The 18,324-nt window shown below is 47.5% G+C and overlaps 1 long non-coding RNA gene across 1 annotated transcript; it reads left to right on the top strand.

The window, feature by feature from the left end:
* The first annotated feature begins 5,521 nt into the window (after positions 1–5,521).
* LOC137335023 (uncharacterized) lies at positions 5,522–18,028 on the top strand. The gene is made up of 3 exons (XR_010966307.1): positions 5,522–5,559; positions 7,239–7,337; positions 17,966–18,028. It is a non-coding gene; the product is annotated as an uncharacterized lncRNA (long non-coding RNA).
* Positions 18,029–18,324: the final 296 nt, after the last annotated feature.

Below are 18,324 nucleotides of genomic sequence, written 5' to 3'. Positions count from 1 at the left end.
GCGGAGCGGATCGCCCGCTTGTTAGAGAACCCACCCGAAATTTATTCCATCGATTTCATTGGGATGAAGATCGCAGGTTCTATAACAGATGGACAATCCACTCCCAACAGGATACCACCCAGCGCTGAAGGCAATAACTTACTCCTCAAGAAGAATAACCACTTGGGTGAGGTACTGGAAAGGGATCTTTGATCAGCAGTGATTCGGAGCCCTCTAGAAAGGGATGAATGACAACAAAATTCAGACAAACTTTCATTTGTTCCAGGTTTTTAAAGAGCGATCGGGCGAATACAAATCAACTTTCTTGCAGCGGGCTCGAGGTATCATTGAGATTAATCGGTTATTTTTGTAAACGTACATTTTTTTTTAGAAATGATCCCAGTGCCGCTGACTTTAAGATCTGTCTCCACCACCAATGCAGTGATCTCATGGGCCCCTATTGGGAACCCGAATGGACTGAGGGGCTGCAGTCTGCGCTACTACAGTATCAGGACACCCGATACTGTCCATACAGTCCGCCTTGTCTCAGTCAGTAAAGAGGCGCTGATCACAGGTAAGAAGTGAAGTCAATCAGGTCTCATCTACGTGGGCAAATCTCGGTATCCTGGTGTTATCTTGGCATTCTGCAAAATTCCCAGGAAAGTTTTTTTAAAAAAAGATTTGCATCTATATAGCGCCTTTCATGACCTCAGGACGTCCCAAGTGCTTTACAGCCAATTAAGTACATTTTGAATTGTAGTCACTGTTATAATGCAGGCAACGCGGCGCCAATTTGCACACAGCAAGATCCCACAACTAGCACTGAGATAATGACCAGCTAATCTGTTTTAGTGATGTTGATTGACGGATAAACGTTAGCCAGGACATCGGGAAGAACCCCCAAACGCATCTTTGAATAGTACCGTGGGTTCTTTTACGTCCACCGGAGCCTCGATTTAACGTCTCATCCGAAAGACGGCACCTCCAACTGTGCAGCACTCCCTCAGTACTGGAATGTAAGCCTGGATTCTGTGCTGAAGTCTCTGGAGTGAGCCTTGAACAACAACTTTCTGACTCAAAGCCAATAAGATGGGTTGACAGAAAGCAGATTCATCTGTCAACCCATCTTATTGGCTACAAAGAGCAGATTCATCTGTCAACCCATGAGAAAGGCTGCAGTAGGTAGAACAAGTTTGACCTTGAGACTAGACTTTGAGTCTGGAGGCCACTTTTTAAAGTTTTAATGCAAGAGGAAAGATGCCTCTCGAGTCCCAGATATGCTTCAGATCCTATCTCGGGTCATTTAAACCCCAAACCTTCTGGGTCACCAACGCACATCCTGAATTCCCAGCAGATTAATCGACACGCTCAAAGGATGAATGGAATATTTTACAAATGGAAGACTGTCACTGGCAAAGGAACATTTCTGGGTTTACCTCCCAAGTGAGAGAGAACCATAATTCACATGGCCTTTCTAAGTATATAAATCATGGTGCAATATTCCATCTACTGTGCAGCTAAACCAAGGTGGAGTCCCAAACTGGATTTTGCAGGGAGTCTGGGTCCTGTGCCACCAAATCTATCTGCTAGTGATGGTCATGTCTGATGGCACACACGAGCGGTTTGGCGTAACTGAATCGCCAGGTTTCCGTCCTGCTTCCTCCCCATAGGAAGACTCCTCTCCGCCCACTTAATTCTCACCGAGAGTCCAGCTGAGATGAGGTCTGACCCGGCGAGGAACCTACATCCTAAGCCATCGGACCCTGACCATTCCTTTCTCTCGTTTATTTCAAGATCCACACCCACGCACGTTCTAGATGAGGTCACTGGGTAGCGATCAGGAGCCCTGGTTGATTTTATCCCCCCCCCCTCCCTCCCTAGCCTGTAGCATCTTAATCATCTCAACATATCCTGGGAATCGAGCTTGGGACCTTCCTGGTCTGTATGACTGATTCTCACCTAGTCACCAGCTAAGATAATGGATAACGTTCCCTACGTCAGTCATTTTACATTGGTAAAATAATTTTAGAAGTAAATCCTGTTACTTAAGTAAGAAAAAGAAACAAGAGATGATTTTGCCCAAACAGTTATTAAGAAAAAAATTGTACACAATTCCAATGGTTGATGTTGGGTGAGAATTCTCCACTTCACCAGGAAGTGCCCCTCCCCCCACTCTTCCTTCAACAGGAAGTTCCTCAGTCCTTCCTCTGGTGCTGTAAGTCCCATTGCTCCACCTATCCTGTCTTTACCCAATTTATTATTAGCCTCCTGGGAGCCATAAGCAAGGGATTTGATTAAAGTATTCTGCTTTAGTAATCGTTCGGACTTGACTGTAGCACCTGATGTAGATTGTAAAATGTTCTCAGTTTGTTGTTTAGTTTAGCAGAGCATCATTAGCACGGAAGGTTTGGGTTTTGTGAAATCATTGCATTTTTTTTCCCTCTCAAACCATACTGCTGTTTTGGGTGGAAGTTTAAGGCAATGGGAGTGTGATGTTGTAGGAGGAAATAATTGTGCAGTTTCCACCAGGGAACGGGTACATCCTAGTTTCTGCACGCTGCAGCCTGAGAATCTGCCTAAAGGTAGTTTTCAAAACAGCAAATTGACCTTCGGTGGTTCTTTTTTAAACTCAAATTAGCTTTTAATTGAAGGCCCGCAGGCTGGTACATGTGACATGCTCCCTGGGCATGCCATCATTAGTTTCAATTGAAAGTGCGCACAAGGGAGGTCTCTATTACATTGTCATCAGGGATTTCAATCAAATTGCTGCTGATTTAGAGTCAGCGTGAAGTTATTAATTAATTTCTCTACAGAAGATTCAACCCGTTTGGTTTTTATTTCTCTCGTACCTTTTTTGATTCATGTAGGCTTCTCAAGCCTCAGGTAAGAGAACAAGCCAAGAATCCGGCTTCACAGCTTCTTTTTAGCCAACCTACAAAGTGGTCTCTAATGGCAACCTGAGACGACCTTTCCTGCAACTCGACCCCTGCCTGTAGGGTAATGCCTCACTTAGCACAGGGGCGCAGTTTGGATAACAAACTCAGCTCCTCGGAAAGCTCAAAGGTAAAGCATCCAGTTTTGACCCATGTGGCCCAGGAATGTTCTGGGTTCAGCCTTCAGTCTATGTCGAGTTAGATCCCAACCAGGGCAAACCGTGTCAGCTGTGGCTTAGTTGGTAGCACTCTCACCTCTGGGCCTAAAGGTTGCGGGTTCAATCCCACTCCAGAGCCTTGAGTATAAAATCTAGGCTGACCACTCCAGTGTAGTACTGAGGGACTGCTGTGCTGTTGGAGCTGCCGTTTTTCAGATGAGATCAAGGCCATGTCTGCCCCCTCACATGGACGCAAAAGATCCCATGGCACTATTTTGAAGAAGAGCAGAGGAGTTCTCCCTGGTGTCCTGGCTAATATTTATCCCTCAACCAACATCACCAAACATCTGGTCATTATCTCGTTGCTCTTTGTTCGATCTTGCTGTGCACAAATTGGCTGCAGCGTTTCCCTACATTACAACAGTGACTAATTTGCAAAGGACTTCATTGGCTGTAAAGCGTTTTGATCGTGAAAAGTGCTATATAAATGCAGGTTTTTCTTGGTTCTTCTTTCAGGCCAGCTATTGGGAGCTACAATTGGCCACATTGGCCCTTGGTTAGGGAAGGGAATATCATCCATGGTTCCTGCTCCTGATCTATAGTACTTGCTGTCATGGCTCAACATGAATAATAGCCACTTGAGCAAGGTAGTAGAGGGTGACTGTGGAATCATACCCCAGTAAGGAAGGTGACACCTTCTGCGAGAAAACATTGGAGAAAAGAATTCACAAGGGTGAATTTCCACGTAGGTTCTCCAGCTCATCTGCCATTACTATGGTAGGGGAGCCAATGGAAACCCTTTAAATACCCCTTAAATATGTAGACAACATTTATGCCAGTTGCCCAGGGTTCCCACGGCTCTGTCACTGAAGTTATGACAGACAAGCACTGCACTTTAGGAAGGACGTGAAGGCCTTAGAGGGGGTACAGAAGAGATTTACTAGAATGATTCCAGGGATGAGGGACTTCAGTTGCATGGATAGACTGGAGAAGCTGGTGTTGTTCCCCTTAGAGCAGATAAGGTTGAGAGGAGATTTGATAGAGGTATTCAAAATCATGAAGGGTCTGGACAGAGTGGATAGAGAGAAACTGTTCCCATTGGCAGAAGGGTCAAGAACCAGAGGACATAGATTTAAGATGATTGGCAAAAGAACCAAAGGGGATATGAGGAAAAACTTTTTCACACAGCGAGTGGTTGTGATCTGGAATGCACTGCCTAAGGGGGTGGTGGAGGCAAATTCAATCACGGCTTTCAAAAAGGAATTGGGTAAGAACTTGAAGGGAAAAAATTAGCAGGGCTATGGGGATAGGGCGGGGGAGTGGGACTAGCTGGATTGCTCTTGCAGAGAGCTGGCACGGACTCGATGGGTCGAATGGCCTCCTCCTATGATTCTATGATTCTATTCTAAGCGGAAGAACCTCCATGGAAATCCACCCCCACCACAATGTGTGGAATCATGGGTATGAGTTTGTTTTCCTCTGTGGCCCAAGATCCAACACAAAGTATGACTTTGTTGCATACATGCCCACCTGGATAACCACTAAAAGCTGACCAACAACTTCAAAAAAGATGACATAGCCCCCCCACCCACCCACCCACCCAACGATGACAACTCAATAACACCTCTCTATATAGGCCTACGCCACCTGAAGACAAGAAGTTGGACTGAGATTGCAGTGGGCAGGCAGCCAATGTGGGCCAGTCACTTTCTGACAGGGATGGGTAGGTTGTTACCAAGCTACACTCGCACACCCTGTTCAAGTGCAGCAGGAAAAAATTTGCAGGGCTACGGGGATAAGGTGGGAGAGTGGGACTAGCTGGATTGCTCTTGCATAGAGCCGGCATGGACTCGATGGGCCAAATGGCCTCCTTCCGTGCTGTAACCTTTCTATGATTCTATAAGACCAAGGACCAGTCGGACTGCCCACTAACTTGAGTGCAGTTGGCACGTCTGGTGTATGATCCTGAACAAGGGAAGGGAAGTTAAGAAGTAAAAAGAGAGGGCCATATACCCTCAAAGTAACTTGAGTGAAATATTACCAAGCTATACTTACCATGAGTATTTCATTTTAGGGTTGGAGCCAGACACTACTTACACTGTATCCATAGAGTGTGACCCTCCCTTTAATCGAACACTCAGATCCCAGCCTCTTAACATCACTACACCCCCACGTATGTATTTACAAACTTTACTATTTGGTAGAGGCAAGAGTGTAAAATTGACTACCTCTCATGGTTAGAGAGTTTGATAAGTTGAAATGTTTTCCTTAATCTAACTGAGGCTATATTTTATTGACAGTTTCGAGATTCCTCAGCAATGTGCAGGCTTCCCATATAACCTCATCAACCGCTGTGATTAGCTGGGTCCCACCCACCTCAGATGCTGCCCTGGTTTTGTCCTACTCCATTAACTATGGTCCCTATGGTAGTGACAGACCCGTAAAGAATGTGATGGTCATTCCTCCGGTAACCAGTGTGAACCTTACAGGTAAAGAAACAGTAAATGTGGAATGGAATCTTAGAGTGAGATCCTGGTTTTTTCCCTCTCAATAACCTCAAATTTATTTGCAACTTCTGCCGAGTTTGGGGCTGTAAAGGGGGGGACAAGCAGTCTTGGAGGTGGATTCTGAGGCCGGACCCATTTCCGCCAGGTTCCTGCCCCATATCGGCAGTGTGGTAGTTTCCATTGGGGTGTGGGGCTTTCTCAAAGTGCACATGTCGATGCTACAGGGAGATCATTAAAACAAATACCAATAAGAAGGAACAGTGGAAGTGCAATAGAAGTGACTTGCACTCCCATTGTAATTACCAATGAGTTAAAAGTGCCCATTGCCAGCATCAGCTGAGACTTTAGAGCCTGCAGCCTGAAAAGTGATTGCTTGAGTTCTGAGTACCAGGTATGGGATTTCCAATGAGGATTCCCTAGTTTGCAGTTTCAGTGGAAGAGGAGAAGGAATATTGCAGGATGGAGGAAAGGAGAGCACGGCAGCATATGAGGAGGATGCACAATACAAGATATATAACCACTACCCAAAGAATTTACACCCATGTAGATCTGATGAAGATCTTGGTGTGGACTTTGGCTTGAGAAGAGTGTGTTTTACCAAAGAGGCAAGAGAAGTGCTGTGACATCTACTACATGAAGACCTGCAGTCAGAATCACCTGCCTGGACAGTTCTGCCTTTGGCTGTGAAAGTGATGATCACATCTCAATTTTTATACCACAGGCTCATTTCAAGCAGGCAGTGCCTGATCGGTCTAATATCCAAGGTGCCTTCCTCGCATCTAATCTTCCGGTGACTGATGCACTTTTTAGGGAAGCTAGGGAATGCATGCAGTTTGACATGGCAGCAAGGCAGCAGCATGATCGGGCCATCCAGTTTTCTCGTTGCTGAGCTCCCCAAAGTGCTGGGTGTAATAGAAAGGGGTACCACTTACTTGAACATCTAGGTTGTGTGTGACCAGATGCAAAGAGTCCTTCATGTGAATGTCAGATTTGTTGGAAGTTGCCCTGATCCATTCATCCTCGAGGAATTTTGCCCTACCTGAGCTCTTCAGGGAAGACAGTCAAGTCAATGTGTGGTTTGCAGGTGACAAAGCATGCCTCTTACTGCCCCGGATAATGGCCAGTTTAAGAGTTACAAGAACAGCAATTGAGGAGCACTGCAACAAGGCACATGCCTCTAGCAGAGTTGTCATAGAGAGAACATAAGAACATAAGAAATTGGAGCAGGAGTAGGCCAATCGGCCCCTCGAGCCTGCTCAGCCATTCAATAAGATCATGGCTGATCTGATCCCAACCACAAATCGAAAGAACACAAGAAGTAGGAGCAGGACCCGGCCACACAGCCCCTGGGCCACACCAAGAGGACAGCAGGGTTCCTAAAGGTGCACTTTGTTACCTTGATAGGCCAGCAGGTTCTCTGCAATAGGCCCCAGAGCATGTGTCCCACATGGTTGGAGCTTGCTGTGCCCTGTACAACTTTGCCATCCAAAAAGGCCTGGACATGAAGATTCCTGGGGAGGTGGGCCCAGCTGCTTTCAAAGACATAGCGACCTATTTCCTACATGGGTGCAGTTGGGTTAGTCGTCTTCCATTAACAATGCAGGCACCACTTTAAAATGGAACCTGGGTCACCAACGAATCTTGTCATTTTCCTTTAACAGGTTTGAAAGAGTCGACTCCATACGTTGTGTCTGTTTCTGCGAAAACATTGTTTGGAGAAGTGGACACTGGTTCGACATTGAATTTTACGACCCAAAGCTGTGAGTATTTCTAAAAATTGTCACTTTGTTAATCATTTGCTCTCATTCTGCCTAAAGCAAAGAGACGTTCATTTGAATGAATCTTTCTTGTGAGAGCAGAGTTGAGATCCAGTTATGTGTGAAGTGAGAAAGGGAACGCAAACTGCTAGACCAGACAGATGAACCTCGAGCTGATCTGAAAAGGGATTTGGGAACATTAGGAAGAGGAGTAGGCCATTCAGCCCCTCGAGCCTGCTCCACCGTTCAATTAGATCATGGCTGATCTGTACCTCAACTCCATTCACCAGCCTTTATCCGATAACATCAACCTGGAAGATAGTCCCTGTCTGTACTAAGTGCAGTGAGATCATAACCAAGTTCCTTATAAAGAAGGACAGTAAAATCGGGTGGGGTGGTTAAAATTGCCCCCATAGAATGTTTAAAGTTTTATTTTCAAATACATATCAGCAAATCCAAGTATTCGGATGTTATTTAATCGGCCTAAATATTTTTGTTTTAAAAGTTCTCCAGGCTGGCGCTCTTTTCTCTTTTCTCCTCCTATTGGGTTGCTATTTCACAGAATTCTTCACCAAGCTATTTCTTGACTTCAAGGTTCACATCCACAAAGTAGAAATAGGGCATAGCAGCATTGTTTCAGCAAAAGTAGTCTGAAATTGGGCAAGGTTCAGACCACATCAAAACAGGCATATAAAATAGATAGTAGGAGTTCAAGAGTAAACAGATAGCAGGGATCAGGAGTTCAAGAGTAAACAGATAACAGGAAACAGGAGTTCAAGAGTAAACAGATAACAGGAAACAGGAGTTCAAAAGCACAGAGGGGGAGAAAAACAGTAACAGTGGGGGTCATTTGGACTTTTGGCAATAGTGTAAGACGCGCGCTATCTGATCGACCACATGTTAAACACCTCTCCCGATTTTCGTCTCCATTGACCCAAAGTCAAAATTACTCCCATTGTACTATAAAAAGAGAGGAAACAAAAATAAATGATTCAATAGACCAGGATCGACACAAAACAAAGAATGGGGTTAAAAGGATGGGTCCAGGAATGGGTAGGGAATTCCGAACAAATTCAAGAAAACAGAAAAAAGGCGAAAAAACATAGGCCATGAATAGAGCCAGGAGTGGGCCCAGGAACTGAGAAGCTGTGCTGGGGAGCAGAGTCAGGCAAGGGCCCAGAGAATGGATCCTGGATTGGAGAGGGGGGAGTGGTGCTGACCGGGCAGCAGATCCAGGAGCAAGGAAGCCAATTCAGGGAGTGGGGCCAGGAGCCGGGAAGCCGGGCCTGGGGATCGGGACCAGGAGAAAGGAAATCGGGCCAGGAATCGGAGCCAGGGCATGGGGCCAGGAGCAGGGAATCTGAGCCAGGGCATGAGGCCAGGATCGGAGAGGCGGTCTGGAATATGGAGCCAGCAGTTTAAATGTTGTGGGGCAGAGTGAGAAGTGAGGCTGGCAGATGGAATGTTTTTGGACACAGTAGAAAATGCAGAGGGGGAAGAGGGGGCACCAGGATCACAAAAGATCTGTGAGTGACATTGAGAACTGGGCCAGAGAGAGGGATGACAGAAACTGGGCTAGCAGCTGGCAGCTGAACCATTGCAGGTCAGAGAGGAGCAGAACCAATATCAGGGTCCATTTAAACATTGATATCGTAGAATCATAGAAAGGTTACAGCACAGAAGGAGATCATTCGGCCCATCAAGTCCGCGCTGGCTCTACGCAAGAGCAATCCAGCTAGTCCCACTCCCCCGTCCTATCCCCGTAGCCCGCAAATTTTTTCCTTTCAAGTACTTTTCCAGTTCCCTTTTGAAGGCCATGATTGAATCTGCCTCCACCACCCCCTCGGACAGTGCATTCCAGATCCTAACCATTCACTGTGTAAAAAAGTTTTTCCTCATGTCACCTTTGGTTCTTTTGCCAATCACCTTAAATCTATGTCTTCTGGTTCTTGACCCTTCTGCCAATGGGAACAGTTTCCCTCTATCTATTCTGACGAGACCCTTCATGATTTTGAATACCTCTATCAAATCTCCTCGCAACCAAGGAGAACAACCCCAGCTTCTCCAGTCTATCCACGTAACTAAAGTCCCTCATCCCTGGAATCATTCTAGTAAATCTCTTCTGCACCCTCTCTAAGACCTTCACATCTTTCCTGAAGTGCGGTGCTCAGAACTGAACACAATACTCCAGTTGTGGCCGAACCAGTGTTTTATAAAGGTTCATCATGACGTCCATACTTTTGTACTCTATGCCCCTATTTATAAAGCCCAGGATCCCATACACTTTTTAACCGCTTTCTCAACCTGCCCTGCCACCTTCAACGATTTGTTTACATATACCCCCAGATCTCGCTGTTCCTTTACCTCTTTTAGAGTTGTGCTCTTTAGTTTATATTGCCTCTCCTCATTCTTCCTACTGAAATGCATCACCTTGCATTTTTCTGCATTAAATTTCATCTGCCACGTGTCCGCCCATTCCACCAGCCTGTCTATATCCTCTTGAAGTCTATCACTATCTTCCTCACTGTTCACTACCTTCCAAGTTTTGTGGCATCTGCAAATTTTGAAATTGTGCCCTGTACACCCAAGTCCAAGTCCTTAATATATATCAAGAAAAGCAGTGGTCCCAGCATCACTGTACACCTCCGTCCAGTCGGAAAACAACCGTTCACCACTACTATGTTTCCTGTCCCATAGCCAGTTCTGTATCCATGTTGCTACTGCCCCCTTTATTCCATGAGCCGCAATCTTGACGACAAGCCTACCGTGCGGCACTTTATCAAACGCCTTTTGGAAGTCCATATACACCACATCAACTGTATTGCCCTCATTTACCTTCTCTGTTACCTCATCAAAAAATTCTATCAAGTTAGTTAAACACGATATGCTTTTAACAAATCCATGCTGGCTTTCCCTAATCAATCCACACTTGTCCAAGTGACTGTTAATTCTGTCCCAGATTATCGTTTCTAAAAGTTTCCCCACCAGCAAGGTTAAACTGACTGGCCTATAGTTGCTGGGTTTATCCTTACACCCTTTTTTGAACAAGGGTGTTGCATTTGCAATTCTCCAGTCCTCTGGTACCACCCCCGTATCTAAGGATGTTTGGAAGATTATGGCCAGTACCTCCAATATTTCCAATCTTACTTCCCTCAACAACCTAGGATGCATCCCATCCGGACCGGGTGACTTATCTACTTTAAGTACAGCCAGCCTTTCTAGTACCTCTTCTTCATCAATTTTTAGCCAAACCAGTATCTCAACTATATCTTCATTTTCTGAGACTTTGGAAGCGGGCAGGAAATTGGACATGAATTTAGATTTGAGGTTAGGATCAGATCAGCCATGATCTTATTAAATGGCGGAGCAGGCTCGAAGGGCCGATTGGCCTACTCCTGCTCCTATTTCTTATGTTCTTATCTTCTTCCTTGGTAAAGACAGATGCAAAGTACTCATTTAGTACCTCAGCCATGCCCTCTGCCTCCATGAGTAGATTTCCTTTATGGTCCCTAATCGGCCCCACCCCTCCTCTTACTACCCGTTTACTGTTGACGTGCCTGTAGAAGACTTTTGGATTCCCTTTTATGTTGGCCACCCAGTCTATTCTCACTTTGCCCCTCTTATTTCCTTTTTCACTTCCCCTCTGAACTTTCTATATTCTGTCTGGTTCTCACTTGTGTTATCAATCTGACATCTGTCATACACCCCTTTTTTCCATTTCATCTTACTCTCTATCTCTTTTGTCATTCAGGGAGCTCTGGCTTTAGTTGCCCTATCTTTCTCCCTCATGGGAACGTACCTAGACTGTACCTGAACCATCTCCTCCTTAAAGGCCGCCCACTGTTCAATTATAGTTTTGCCTGCCAATCTTTGATTCCAATTTACCCGGGACAGATCTGTTCTCATCCCACTGAAATTTGCCCTCCTTCAATTGAGTATTTCTACTTTAGAGTGGTCCATGTCCTTTACCATAGCTATTCTAAATCTTATGATACTATGATCGCTGCTCCCTAACTGCTCCCCCACTGACACTTGCTCCACTTGGCCCACCTCATTCCCCAGAACCAAGTCCAGCAATGCCTCCTTCCTCGTTGGGCCAGAAACGTACTGGTCAAGAAAGTTATCCTGAACACATTTCAAAAATTCCTCCCCCTCTTTACCCCTTATAATAATATTACTATCCCAGTCTATATTGGAGTAGTTGAAGACCCCCATTATCACTACTCTATGGCTTTTGCACCTTTCTGTAATTTCCCTGCAAATTTGTTCCTCTATATCCTTCCCACTAATTGGTGGCCTATAGAATTCACTCAGTAGTGTAACGGTTCCTCTATTGTTTCTTAACTCTAACCAAATAGATTCTGTCCTTGACCCCTCCAGGACATCCTCTTTTTCCAGCGCAGCAATATTCTCCTTAATCAATACTCTCACCACCCCCCTCCCCAGCTTTCTTTCCTTCCCTATCTTTCCTGAACACCTTGGGGCCAATTTTCGGACGGCGGAGCGGGTGCATTGGGGGCAGGGGGGCTCCTAAAATTGTAGAAATCCGGAGCGGGTTTAGAGCCCGGCTCGAACCTGCTGACTTCCGGGTTCCCCAGTGATGCGTTCGGGTGTGCGCGCCCCTCCTGAATGGGGGAGTCCCACCGGCAATTAAAGCCAGCGGGATGATGATTCACATACCTTGACTGATGGATAAGGTACTTGAGATACCTCATTGAGTAGACATTTTGCAGGGGTGCAATTTTGAAGGATCCTCAGCGTGTTTCCCGTGCTGTGGGAAACACTCCCTGTGAGTGGGAGATGCAAATGATTATTTCACAGGTGGGGAGAAAACCTCATTTATTGCAGCAGGGCACTCTGTCACTTCAGAGTTTTGGCTGCAAGACCTATGTGTTTCCACTCAAAATTCTTACTTTCCACCCAAAACTCTGCTGTGCAAACACATTTACCTACTTTGCGGACCCCCTCAAACTCACACTGTCAGGATGGGGGGGGGCACCATAGCTGCATTCATCACTTCATCCGAGGACGAGCAACATCACCAGCCTCGCCAGGCACAGCGTCCACCTCCGCAGCGTGGAGCTCGACAACACAGTGCTGCGCCACAGGCACCTGCACAAGAGCACGGAGGGCCAACAACAGAGAGAGTGACCTCGCAGGAGGCACTACCCTCGCCACAGGGTCTACAGACCGAGGCTCAGCTTCCTGGACCTCTCTGAGGAGCAGTGCACACGGAGGCTCAGAGTCAGTCGCCAGGTAGTCGCGGACATCTAGGAACATAGGAACAGGAGTAGGCCATTCAGCCCCTCGTGCCTGCTCCGCCATTTGATAAGATCATGGCTGATCTGTGATCTAACTCCATATACCTGCCTTTGGCCCATATCCCTTAATACCTTTGGTTGCCAAAAAGCTATCAATCTCACATTTAAATTTAGCAATTGAGCTAGCATCAATTGCCGTTTGCGGAAGAGAGTTCCAAACTTCTACCACCCTTTGTGTGCAGAAATGTTTTCTAATCTCGCTCCTGAAAGGTCTGGCTCTAATTTTTAGACTGTGCCCCCTGCTCCTAGAATCCCCAACCAGCGGAAATAATTTCTCTCTATCCACCCTATCTGTTCCCCTTAATATCTTATAAACTTCGATCAGATCACCCATTAACCTTCGAAACTCCAGAGAATACAACCCCAATTTGTGTAATCTATCCTCGTAACTTAACCCTTGAAGTCCGGGTATCATTCTAGTAAACCTACGCTGCACTCCCTCCAAGGCCAATATGTCCTTCCGAAGGTGCGGTGCCCAGAACTGCTCACAGTACTCCAGGTGTGGTCTAACCAGGGTTTTGTATAGCTGCAGCATAACTTCTGCCCCCTTGTACTCTAGTCCTCTAGATATAAAGGCCAGCATTCCATTAGCCTTATTGATTACTTTCTGTGGCCTCCTTCATGCCGAGCTGCTCCCGGTTGGGCTGAGCAGCATCTCCTTACCTGTCGCTGTCAAAGTCACCACTGCCCTCAACTTCTTCGCCTCCGGATCATTCCAGGGTGCCACCGGGGACATCGCCGGGGTCTCTCAGTCGTCTGCACACAAGTGCATAAGGCAGGTCACCAACGGCTTGTTTCGCAGGGCCTCGCACTACATCAACTTCCCCATGGACGACCTCAGCCAGACAGAGAGGGCAGTGGGATTCCACACTGTGGCTGGCTTCCCACGGGTGCAGGGTGTAATCGATTGCACCCATATAGCAATACGAGCATCTCCACACAAGCCAGGACTGTTCATCAACAGAAAGGGCTATCACTTCATCAACACTCAACTCGTTTGTGACCACCGCAAGAGATTCCTTCACGTGTGCGCCAGATACCCTGGCAGCTGCCACGATTCCTTCATCCTCCAGGAATCCAACATCCCGCCCCTCTTCCACACACCGAACACCCACAAGGGTTGGCTCCCCGGGGACAAGGATACCCCCTGCACACGTGGCTCATGACACCTCTGAGGAACCCCACCATTGAGCAACAGCGTCGATATAATGACAGCTACATCGCTACCAGGTCTACAATTGAGCATTCTATAGGGCTGCTCAAGATATGCTTCAGGTGCCTTGATCATTCTGGGGGAGCGCTTCAATATGCACCACACAGAGTGGGACGCATTATAGTCGTCTGTTGAGCCCTGAACAACATGGCACAACGGAGAGGGGTGTTGTTGGAGGAGGCCCCATCCACATCTGCCACCCAAATTGAGGAGGAGGAGGAGGAAGCAGAGGAGGAGGAGCAACCCATGGGCAGAACAGTGGCTCACCTGGCTGTTCGTGAGGCCAGGGAGTCACTGATATGTGAACGGTTCTCCTAACATCAGACGGTGTGAAGAGTCCAGTCCTCACCACCTGGATCGAGCAGCGACCACACCAGCCCCCTCCCCCACCCCCACCGCCCCCGCACAAAACAGTCCTGCAACTACACATACACCCACTGTAGAGTGACCCAATGGGTGGCATCAAGTGTCGCTGTTTATGGTGAACCTCATGAAAGGGCCCTATTACAGAAGCCAGTCAAGGCCAAGACGTGGCAGTAGTGGTGACAATAATAATATTTAATGTGCATTTAACAAAAAGCAAATATAAATCAAAAACATGACCACCCTTGTGCATCCCCTTTGTGCTTACAAAACCTTCGCCTTTCACTTCCAACTACTTCTACGTGTTGCATCCCCTGAGGCTGCAGCAGAGGTAGTGGCAGGTTGCTCTTGTTTAGGCCCTGACCGATTGGATGCTTTGGGCCTACGTCCTCTGGGTTTCGGTGCCCGTGAGGGCCTCTCCAAAGACTGCTCCACCTGCACCTGTGCAGGGGCAGACTCGGCCACCTGGACAGGAGGCAGCATTGTAGGTACTGGTTGAGAGGGAGGCAACGGGTGAGACATGGGGGTGCTTTGAGTGGCATCCCCACTTCCATGTCCCCTTTCGCCATCATCACTCCCCTGGGCCAGGCCCACACCACTCCTACCACTCTGCTGGATGACAGTTTGGAGGACATGTGTGAAGCCTTGTAAGGCCAGTGCCAGAGTATCTGCCTGCATGTTTAAGGCAGCAGAATGTTATTCACCCCGAGTCCGAAGGGCCATTGTCAGGACCTGAATGGACTCATCTGTGAGCTGTGCTTGAAGCTCCATGGAGGCTAGCCTTCCCTCCATCGCAGTCATTCCCGCACTTACCCGCGACACTATCTCAGAGATGCCCTCACGTCTCTGTGACAGTATCTCAGAGATGCCCTCCTGTACCTGTGCCACCATTCCATTCATGCAGGAGTTGGACTCCTCCATCCTCTGCGCGATTGTGGAGAGTGCGCGTGGCACCTGTTCCAGCACCTTGCAAATGTGCTGCTGCCCCTCGATCATTCTCCTTTTAATGGATGGCCCCCAGGGTTCAGCGTCTGTGTCCAGCTGAGCAGAGCCTGGAGAGGAGTGCTCCCACCAACACGGACTCACCACAGCTGCCCCTGCCACCAGTGTCTGCTCGTGCTCACGTGTGTGGTAACTCACCATGTGCGACCCCAACTAACTGCGGACGGGAACTCACCGAGGTGTGTGTATCTGCGCTGGTGGATGGCTCACTCAGATGTGACGATGCACCCTCAGAGGATGGCAGGTCCTCTGAGGAATCGCCTTCCGCCGTCACGGCAGTCGCTGAAGGCCCTGGAAGAGTACAGAAGGCAATATTAAGCATGATGACAGATGTTGAGTTACTGAAGCCTGCAAGGCATGTTAACATCAATTGATATTGTGTGTGTTGAATGCCAAAGTTCTGTCACCAGACGTTTGTCGGTTGCCAGTCTCGGCATCCCCGACGGACAGTCACTCGAGGGTGCGGCTCAGCTCCAGCGCCTCCTGCTCCACGTCTGTAAGCACGACTATCTGTTGCGGCCCCCCTCCGGTCCTTGCCCTCTCCCGTGCATTCTGGGCTCTCTTCTCCTATAAGGGGAGAAAGTAGGGATGCGTGAGTGAGTGATGGTGACATGGCCAACCGATGAATGCATTGGTTTGGGTGAGGCTGACCATGAAAGAAATGCATCAGAGGGTGAGTATGACATAGAGCCATGACATTGTATGAGGATTGGGTTGAGTGGTAGTGGTGGGGTAAGTACAGGGGAATTGAGGAAGTGCTGAGGAAGTGCAGGTAAGTTGAGGATGAGGTTTGAGTGGGTGTGAGGAGTGATGTGATAGAGTAGTGTTGGCAGTGCAGAATGAGTTGGGAGGTGGGGGCAGTGATGTGGAAGACGGAGTGTAGGAGAATCAATAAGTGTACACACTTTGGCTGACCTAGTTAGGTCATTGAAGCACTTCCTGCTGGATCCAGATGCAGGAGATGTTGCTGCTGTTGGTGACCTCCTCTGCCACCTCGAGCCAGGACTTCTTGGTGGCAGAGGCAGGACACTTCCTCCCGTCCGCCGGGTAAAAGACATCCCTCCTCCTCCTCACCCCATCCAGTAGCACCTGGAGTGAGGCATCACTGAATCTTTCCCCCGGGCTGTGTGGGTATTTCCTCCAGGACCAGCCATTAGAGGACTGCCCCTTTAAGTAGAGCTCCTCCAGCTAACAGGCTGTGATGCGGGTGTGCAGTCCGCCCGCTGCGCAGGTTTCGGACGGCAAACCCTGAAGCCAAGTTAAGTGGCTCCAATTTACCCGCGATCGCGTGGGGAACAGACGGATTTTACTGGGCAGGTTATCCACAAGCCCAATCGCCCCCTCGCTGCCATCCTGCCTCCCCGCTAATATCGGGGCCCTTGTATCCAGGAATAGTTAGTATCCAATCCTGCCCTTTTTTGAGCCAGATCTCCGTTAGCGCCATGACATCATATTCCCAGGTTGCTATTTGAGCCTGCAGCTCACCAGCCTTGTTTACCACGCTTCTTGCATTTACACACATGCAGTGCAAACCAGTCTTAGACTTTCTTGTACTCTCTCTTAGTCTGATCCCACCTTAAACCATACGATTTCTTGCTCTAGTGCGATCTGCCTCACCCGATCCTTTGTGCATATCCTTAGATATATATATACTTAAGATATCTATATATAATGAAAAGGCTTACAGTAGATTTATGGTGAGGACAGTGGAGGTGGGAGAGTGGTACTACTTACTATCTGGAAGTCTTCAATAACAGAATGACAGGATTTTCCTGTTATAAAATTACATGCTGATATCGGCAGTTCTCATTATCAATGTTGACCTAAAAAGTGAGACAAAAATTATGATGCAGGAAGTATGGGTAATTTAGACAGGAAGTGTGTGCCATATGCAAGTCTATTAATATATCATAGAAGGATTATTAAAAGTTCTTGAAATATGCTTATGAATGTAGTTCACATCATTTGATACAAAAGCTCTAACTCCTAATTCATGTGTTGCTGTTTTTGACCTCATCATCTCCTCTGACTCAAGTGGAACTCTCAGATCTACTCCATTTCAAAAACTGCCTCTAAGAAACTTGGTTTACCTGTTGGTCCCAAACATAATTCCCCTCAACAATTCTTAGCCTTGTATAAATCCCAAGCGCTTCCAAGACTTGAACACTTTTCCCATTCTGTGAAGGCTTCTAACATCTCTGTCTCTCATACTCCTGGGCAGGATGCAGGTAAAAAAGCTGGATGGGTGATCCTTCTCTCCCCTCGACCTCCAACCTCTCTCTCCATCACAACCTGTTCTTGTCTCCCCCGAGTTCATTGATGCTCTATTGTCAGTACCTCTCTGAGCATTCATTTGTTATTTTGCCTTAGCTGCAAAAATACACCAACCCTACATTCTCACTGTGTTGCAAGCTGTCAGCTGTGGCTCAGTGAGTAGCTCTCTTGTCTCTGATATCAGAAAGTTGTAGGTTCAAGCCCCACTCCAGGAGACTTGAGTACAAAAGTTAGGCTGACACTTCAGTGCAGTACTGAGGGAGTGCTATAATGTCAGAGGTGCTGTCTATTGGATGAGATGTTAAACTAAGGCCCCATCTGCAACCTCCCTTCTGATTTTGAGTTCTCGATTTTTTTTTTAAAAAAAGAATAGCCCTTTGGGAGGTCCTGAGGTCGTGAAAGGCACAATATAAAAGCAAGTTAATTCTTTATCCCCTTTGTATCTGTTGGTACTGCAGCTGCTGTACAACCAAACGGGATTCTGTCAGCGCCCCAGGAAGTTAAGGTGGGGGAGATTGAAGCAGGCTGCGTGCTTGTCAGCTGGAAGCCACCTCCTGCGCCCGGTAAAGAAATGATCCAGTACAACGTGAGTACGACCAGAGAGCTGGGTTCAACTTCAAGACTTTTGCAACAAGCTTGTGTGGCTATAAAACAGAGAGGGGGCCGTTTTGACTTCTGGCCGACCGCCTGTTTCGGTGGCGAAGAGTCCGCCACGATTTCAAGGCCTCGGCCTCATTTGAATTTGGCAGGCGAGCTGCGGACGCCGGACAGGGGTCCTGTTGCAGCTCGCCGCTCTCAGGTGGACGGAAAATATCCC

Source organism: Heptranchias perlo, chromosome 18, assembly GCF_035084215.1.
Source record: "Heptranchias perlo isolate sHepPer1 chromosome 18, sHepPer1.hap1, whole genome shotgun sequence".
Classification (NCBI taxonomy): domain Eukaryota; kingdom Metazoa; phylum Chordata; class Chondrichthyes; order Hexanchiformes; family Hexanchidae; genus Heptranchias; species Heptranchias perlo.
This window is presented reverse-complemented; position numbering and strand designations above follow the sequence as displayed.